This window comes from Sarcophilus harrisii, chromosome 3 (assembly GCF_902635505.1).
Source record: "Sarcophilus harrisii chromosome 3, mSarHar1.11, whole genome shotgun sequence".
Lineage (NCBI taxonomy): Eukaryota > Metazoa > Chordata > Mammalia > Dasyuromorphia > Dasyuridae > Sarcophilus > Sarcophilus harrisii.
The window spans coordinates 501,394,989-501,402,870 of NC_045428.1; the positions used below are offsets into that span (position 1 = coordinate 501,394,989).

At 45.3% G+C, this 7,882-nt stretch overlaps 1 protein-coding gene across 2 annotated transcripts in view; it reads right to left on the bottom strand.

The window, feature by feature from the left end:
* PLEKHB1 (pleckstrin homology domain containing B1) overlaps window positions 1-2,840 on the bottom strand; it is a 36,951-nt gene extending 34,111 nt beyond the window's left edge. The window contains exon 1 of one of the 2 annotated variants that reach the window (XM_031961451.1): window positions 2,699-2,840. The gene's annotated coding sequence lies outside the window, so the exon portion shown is untranslated. The remainder of the gene's footprint in view (window positions 1-2,698) is intronic. The other variant, XM_031961450.1, reaches the window with a different exon arrangement.
* Between the last annotated feature and the right edge of the window lie 5,042 nt (window positions 2,841-7,882).

The window sequence follows — 7,882 nt, forward strand, 5'->3', positions numbered from 1 at the left end:
AAACACTGGTTTTCCTGACTCTAAGCCCAGTCCTATGTAGATAACATTAGGATACCCCAATATATTGGCTAAACAATCAGCCATCACCCAAGAGTCCATCTAATGTTTAATGTCTACATGTTGGTGCCAAATAATGGCCCCAACCTTCTTGTTCTTATAGTTCTGTCCTTCCTACTTTGGAAGATGGTTTAAAGTGAGAAAACACATGGGTAAAAAAAAATGCAGCCAAAGATCGATCCCTTGTGAAAAGGGGATTGCATCTCCTTTCTCCAAGAAGGGATCTGTAAACTTGTTTTTAAAGGAAGTCCTTCCCTAGAATCAAGAAATGGATTTCCCTCCACATTGGTGGAAGCTCTCCCATTCTGAAGGAGAATATGCATATAAAAAAGCATATGGATAATCTGGATAAATCTGCCCCTGGACCAACCTAGTCCCAGCCTGATCCCCATTAAAGAACCCCAGAATCACAAATACAAGGGACTTAGAGCTGGAGCACTTAATACCATTTCCTCCAGAACAGACAGCCTCTCTACATGGACTTCTTGACAGAAACTCATCCAAATGCTACTTGGATACCTTGATGATAAGAAAGCAGTCAGTTCTACTGCTGGAATAGCTCTGGTTGTTCAAACCCAGCATCACCAAGCAAGGGGACTTAGAGGGAATCTAGTCTCACCTGTACTCGAGCAATAATAACCCTCTCTCTAATAGCACAAGTATTGGTCAAAAAATAGGGGATTTGATCTTTCAGGCATCCAAGAGGGGAGGCTGAGTCCTCTGATTTGAACCTGTCTCTATTCTGTTTGCCAGTCTCCCTCTTTCACTGAAACCATTTCCAACTCCCCCCACCCTCCAAAGAATGTGTATTTGCATTTTTAAAGAAACAGAGATAGTAAGTGGTCCTTTTCTATGGAGAGATGAGGAGAGAGAAAGATCTTGACTCTGGGTTTGTGGGGATGTTTAAGGATCCATCGACAATAATGATACCCACCCACCAGCAAAAACCTCATCCTCTTCATAACAAGTGACCCTCCCTAACTTCCCATGAATCCCAATAGGAAATCAAGAGGGCAAACAAGAACCAATTTCCCCCAAACGATAAGGAAGTATATGATGCTGAACAGGTGTCTGGGGGAAATCCTGAAATCTCTCCCCAGATTCCCCCAAAAAAATTCAGGAAAGGGAGGAGGGAAGGCATTAAAAGTTAAGCAAAAAGACAGACATCAACGTAGACCTGGGTTTGAGGCAGAAATGAGATGAAATGTAGGAAAAAGCCCAGTCTTCAAAGAGACCTCCCCCCATTTCCAGAAGTGGGGATGGAGTGAAATTTAGTCTATAAAGAACTTGCTCATCAGGAAACACTGGGAGAGGGGGTGAAGGAACTGGGATCATCTTTAAAATGAGGGGCTTGGCTTGGATGAGCATTTCTGGTTCTGAATCCAGTCAGTATAAGCAAGCATGATTCCCAGAGCTATTTCAGAAGCAGCGGCTGGGCTGATGGAGGTATAATGGAATTGGGATAGCAGAGTGGTTTTTTTTATTATTATTATAACTTTTTATTGACAGAACCCATGCCAGAGTAATTTTTTTTTTACAATATTATCCCTTGCACTCACTTCTGTTCTGATTTTTCCCCTCTCTCCCTCCACCCCCTCCCCTAGATGGCAAGCAGTCCTACTATATCTGTTGAATATGTCACAGTATATCCTAGATACAATGTATATGTGCAGATCCAAACTTGTTGCACAGGGAGAATTGGATTCAGAAGGTAAAAATAACCCGGGAAGAAAAACAAAAATGCAAACAGTTTACATTCATTTCCCATAGCAGAGTGTTTTACTGACCCCCAGATCAAGGGACCAAAAGGCAAGAAGTTTGGGAGCTTTTGCCCTTTCGGAGAATCATGGACTGTCAGGACTAGACCCTCAGAACCTACTTTGGGATGTTTCAAGCCAGACTATCCCATCCCGTCCCTCATTCTCCGGAGAACTGGGACCCAAGTTAGGTAAATTATCCGGATTAACACAGAGAACTAGGGGTAGGGGGGGAACTTGAGCCCAGCTCTCCCGCCCCCTGCCGTAACACAGCGCTTCTCTCTGAACTGAAGTCTTCAGAAATAACCGCTATCCTAGCAGAGAAATCAGCCCCTGCTCTACAAAACCCCAGGGAGTAGCCATGGAGAAGGAGGCTCGGAGGAACTAAAGCTAACGCACGGAGAAGCAGCCAGGAGGAGAGAGGGTTTTTGGGAGAACGGATGGCCCTTCTGCAGTGAAGCCCAGGATCTCCTAGGGAAGCTCTGGCTAGGTCCCCGCTCAGGGAGGAGGTTGCAAAACGAGACAGAAAAGGCCACGTCCTCCTTCCCGGGGGGAAACGGGCTCAGAAGGAGAAAAGGACCTCCCCGAGGTCGCACGGCCAGTCAGTGGCGGACTTGATGCGGGTCCGGCCCCTAACTTGGCGGGGGACGGGGGGAGAGTTACTCCGGAATGGATGGGAGTTAAAGCAAACTCCCGGGCTACCGCCGCCCCAACAATCTCACTCGCCTTTGCGCACCTGCGCGGCGGGAGAGCCTCACTCCCGATGCGCCCCCCCCCCCCCCCCCCCCCCCCCCCCCCCCCCCCCCCCCCCCCCCCCCCCCCCCCCCCCCCCCCCCGCAGCCGCCCCCTTTCCCCTCCCGCCGCCAACTCCGCGAAGTCCCCACCTGTGGCTGGTGCTGATGCTGCTCTCGCCGCCGCGGCTGCTATCCGATGCTCCCTAGCGCAGCACCGCGCCTGCGCGCCGGCGGCCGCCGACTCCCTGCTCCGGAGGCTCCGCTGGGCTCCCTCGGGGCCAGCCGCAAGCCCCGCCTCTGGGCCCTCACTCCCCTTCCCCGGGAGGGGGTGCGCGGCCTTCTGGGCCATGTAGTCCGTACCCCTAGGGAGCGGTGAGCGCACCGCCCTGGCAGAGACTGCGGCTCTCAGGGGGCTCACGCCGCAATGAACGCCCCCCTGCCCCTCACCCGACCGGAGATAATTGCGGCAATTCCGCGTAACTTTCCCCCCTTGTTAAATTTGTACGTTGTAGTCACCATTAAGAGTGCTGATGGATAGGAATCTTCTCAAGCTTTTTTTTCCCTCCCCCAAAGTAGCGGCACTATTTAAAAATCATTGGAAAAGGATCTAGTTTCGAAATCCCTACCTAGTGAAAGCCCCTCTCCTTCCCGGGTCTTATATTTCCTTCCCTTATCTGGAGAAGGAGGGTCCTTCCCGCTGGGCTGCCCCGTTCTGTCTCGAAGTCCCAGCTCTTACATTTTGTTTTCAGGCACTTTCTAGCCCTAATTTTCTGATCCCACAAATTCCTCCCAGCCTCTTTAAACGGGCAGAACCTCCAGGGGCCGTCTCCTCTTCGGAAATCCTTTTTGACAGTCCAACCCAAGCTGGGCTCCCTGAGCACTTCTTATCTATGCTACTCCATTTGGCAAAAATCACAGAATTTTGGAATCACAAAATCAAACCCATAGAGAGAAGAAACTCAGAACACTGGAGCTAAATGGCATTGGGGTCCTCAAACTACGGCCCGCGGGCCAGATGCGGCAGCTGAGGACGATTATCCCCCTCACCCAGGGCTATGAAGTTTCTTTATTTAAAGGCCCACAAAACAAAATTTTTGTTTTTACTATAGTCTGGCCCTCAGCAGTCTGAGGGACAGTGAACTGGCCCCCTATTTAAAAAGTCTGAGGACCCAAAGCATCAGAGCAGGAAGAAATCATGGAGACCCTCCAGTCCAAGCATTTCATTTTATAGAGAGTCCACCAGACCCAAGAAGGTAGAGGAGTCCTCCCTCCAGGTGTGTGTGCTACCTCCTTATCTCTAAGGTGAATGTCCAGCCAGAGGCAGGGCCTCGATCTTTCTTTCTCCTGTTAGAGTTCCTCCCAGATGGGTGAGCACCCGGCCTGGAGGAAACCGACTCAACATTTGCAGCGGTCACTCAGGTCCCTGATACAGACTGGCTGCAGGCTTGTCACCAAAAGAGATGGGGAGGACATCGGAGGTCATCCGGTCCAACTCACCGCTGAACAAGAACCCCCTCAACCTGAGAAGCCTGAGAAGGAACTCTTATTTCCCAAGACAAGCCCTCTGGGATAACCCTGAAATTGTTAAGGAGTTTTTTCCTGACATCAAGCCAACATCTTCTTCCCTTCCCGTTATCTCCAGCTTCTTACCCTTGTTATGGAAAGAGCCTCAAATTTGAGCAGACAGACAGAGGAGCGTGTCAGTCAGAAAGGCCTTTGGTTAGAATCTATTTCCAGTTTCTTCTGAGCTCCTTAGGCAGCCAAATGCAGGGATTAGGAGGTCAGAACCAGTGCAAAGCAGAGGGAGGGAGGGAAAGAAGGAGGGGAAATGAGGACAGAGGGAGAACGGGAGGGCGACAGAACTGATAAATCACCCTTAGCTAAGCTGGGATCCATCTCAGAACCACCATCCTGTTAGCAACTCCAGGGCTCATCTCCCAGTATCCACCTTCAGGATTCCCTGAATCCAGAATCCAGGATTCCCAATGCAAAGATCATCCCATTTCTGCTAAGAGCAGGAGGGGTGAGGGGCATTTAGACTCCCAAACCATCCATGAGGGGATTTAGAACATAAAACAGAATGAGAGAAGTGGATGCAGTCTTATAGAACAGAAAACGTCAGCTGCAAAGGCACTCAGAACACCAAATGTTAGAGTTGGGAGAGGTCTTAAAACACAGAATGTCAGAATTAGTTGGAAGGCACCTTAGAACACAGAATATCAGAACTGGAAAGACCTTCAACCTTATCTAGTCTGTTTTTTTTTGTTTAGAAATTAAATGGAATCTAGGGCTGAGAGAGAAGCAGTAGCAGAATCATAATTTTAAGCCAAATATCCCTAAAGATGGATTTGCTCTCTATCCTGTCTCTTGCTCATAAGGGGAAATTAAGACCCCAAGAATTAGCTAGCTAGTTTCCTCTCAGGATTCTAAGAATACCCATTAGGATTAAACCTCTTTTCTTGTCCTCTGCTCAAGTCTCTGTTCTGGCATCTCTTCAATACCAATCAATAGTTACAAAAAGTCTCTCTATGAGCAATTTGGAATTATGCTCAAAAAGGTATCAAACTGTGCATACCCTTTGACCCAGCAGTGTTACCACTGTGCTTATACCCCAAAGAGATCTTAAAGGAGGGAAAGGGACCCACATGTGCAAAAATGTTTGTGGCAGCCCTCTTTGTAGTGGCTAGAAACTGGAAACTGAATGGACGCCCATCAATTGGAAAATGGTTGTGTAAATTGTGGTATATGAATGTTATGGAATATTATTGTTCTGTAAGAAATGACCAGCAGGATGAATATAGAAAGATCTGGAGAGACTTACATGAACTAATGCTAAGTGAAGTGCACAGAAACAGTACATCATTATACACAACAATAAGATTATGCAATGATCAATTCTGATGGGTGTGGCTCTTTTCAATAATGAGATGACTGATCCCAGTTCCAATGATCTTGTGATGAAGAGAGTCATCTACACCCAGAGAGAGGCCTGTGGGAACTGAATGTGGATCACAGCATAGCATTTTCATTCTTTTTGTTTGCTTGTGTTTTATTTTTCTCATTTTTTTCTTTTTGATCTGATTTTTCTTGTGCAGCAAGATAACTGTATAAATATGTTTATATATGATTATATGCATACATAATATATATATATATACACACACTTATATGTGTACATACTGTTTCACATGATAGGACAGAAGTTCCTTGGGACAAAAACTTTCATTTTTCTTTCTTTTTTTTCATCCTTCCTTCCTTCCTTCCTTCTCATTCATCTTTAATGTGTTCAACCAGTCACCTAACTCTCACCTTTTTATAAGTGGGTAGCAGTCACATCTCACTAAAGCCTTTTTGGCAGATGGGCTATACCAAGTTGAAATTAGCTGACAGACCTCAAACCCACTGATTAGTCAGGGAGATGTCTAACCTCTGGAGGAATGGGTGGATGAGAACAATTGGTTCCAATGGCCACGAAGGCAGTAGAAACAGGTGCTGGGGAATGTTTAGAACTTGGGTCAGACATCAGAGATGCCAAAGTCATCCATTGCATTTTGGGCCATCACCAGTCATTCTGACTTTTGTCTTGCCATTTGTCTTGTCACTGTCTTTGGAAGAGTGAGAATGATGACTTTACACAATTTTGCCTCACTTAAATCCAGTTCATGTGCAAATAAAAGCATCACCCGGTGATGTCATTGGCCCTCTTTGAAAACAAAAGATAAGTTATATCTGATGGATTTCAAGTAACTCACTCTTTCAAACTTTCTAAGCTAACAGGGTCATAGCTACCTCCAAAACTCTTCCACCAAAGAGCAGGAAAGAATAAATAACAGATTGAAACCAGATGTGTCCTATATTCATGGCACCAGATGAGAGACAGCTTAAGGACCTTCCTTACCTTACGTCCATAATAGTTCATCCCTTCTTATTCTACTAGGAAAGAAAAGAATATTAGTTTCTCTATTTGAACATATTCTGGTTCTGGGTCAGCAGATAACTCAAAAAGGCTCTAGTTCACCATGCAGTAATCAGGCAGGAAACAGCCACACAATATCTGGGTTTGTACAGAAGCAGACTTGCCAAACATCCACGTGGTTTCTTTGAGTATGCTCCTGGCACTGGGCTGTCATTGGAAAGTTCTGTATTACACATGCATGAAAAAAGAGGGTGGGATTCAAATCCTGGTTCTGCCACTTGCTTCTGTGACACCTCAGACAATTCAATTAAATTCAACAAGTATTTATTAAGATACTACTACTGTGTGCCAGGTCTTCACTATGCTAGACTCTGGAGAGGTAAAGACAAAAATGAAAGAGCTTACTTTAAGGGGTTTACATTTTAACAAGTGAGACAACATGCCTCCAAATAATTATACACATATTTACATAAATTTTTATTTTATTTATAGATTTATTAATTTATATAAAATAAACACCTAATTAATATATATATTAATTTGTATAAATATATACTTACATAAAATAAACATTGGCAATTTGGTGGTGAGAAAGGCACTAGCATTTGGCAGGCAGACTAAAAAAAGTCTCATGTATGGAAGTAATATTTATATTAAGCTTTGAAGGAAAAAATATATTTTAAGAGGCAAAGATGAGAAAAGTGTACATTCTAGGGATGAGGGAAACAGCATGTATATAAATAAATACAAAATATTTACAAAATTATTTCCAAGAGGAGCACACAGGTCTAATATAAAGGCAGTTTTCTAGAACAGAGCTTCTAACAGATGAAGTGGAAGGGTAAGATAGAGGAGTGGGAAAACAGAAGGAATGGGCCGAAATGAATGGAAACGAGGTAGTTGAGAATGGTAGCCAGGGAAAGGAGTTTTTGCTAAGCAGCCCATGATTTGGAGTTGAACCATGGGGCGGTAAGTTGACACCCCATTCACAATAAGAATGACAGCGATGACCTAAATTTGTGAGTGAGTGAGTGCTTGCCAGCATGGCAGACCAGATCTTGTGACTCCCTGGTCCTGTAAGGTATTCAAGGCAGGAATGGATGGATAGACAGCTGGGCTTGGAGTCAGGAAGACTTGAATTCAAATCCAGCTTCAGACACTTAATCAGCAAGTCACTTGTTATTGTGAGGTTCAGATGAGATAACTGGAAAGCATTTAGCACAGTGACTGGCACATAGTAGGCACTTAATAAATGCTTCTTCTCTTTCCTCTCCCTGGCCATGACTGGTCAAAGATGGGAAGGCATATTTAATGTGCTCTACCAGGTCGGCCAGCTTGTAGGGTTCACTCTATTCATCAGTGGATTATCTCTTCAAGGTTGAGAGCAGGAATTGTGGAAGGTCTTTGGTACTGGATTG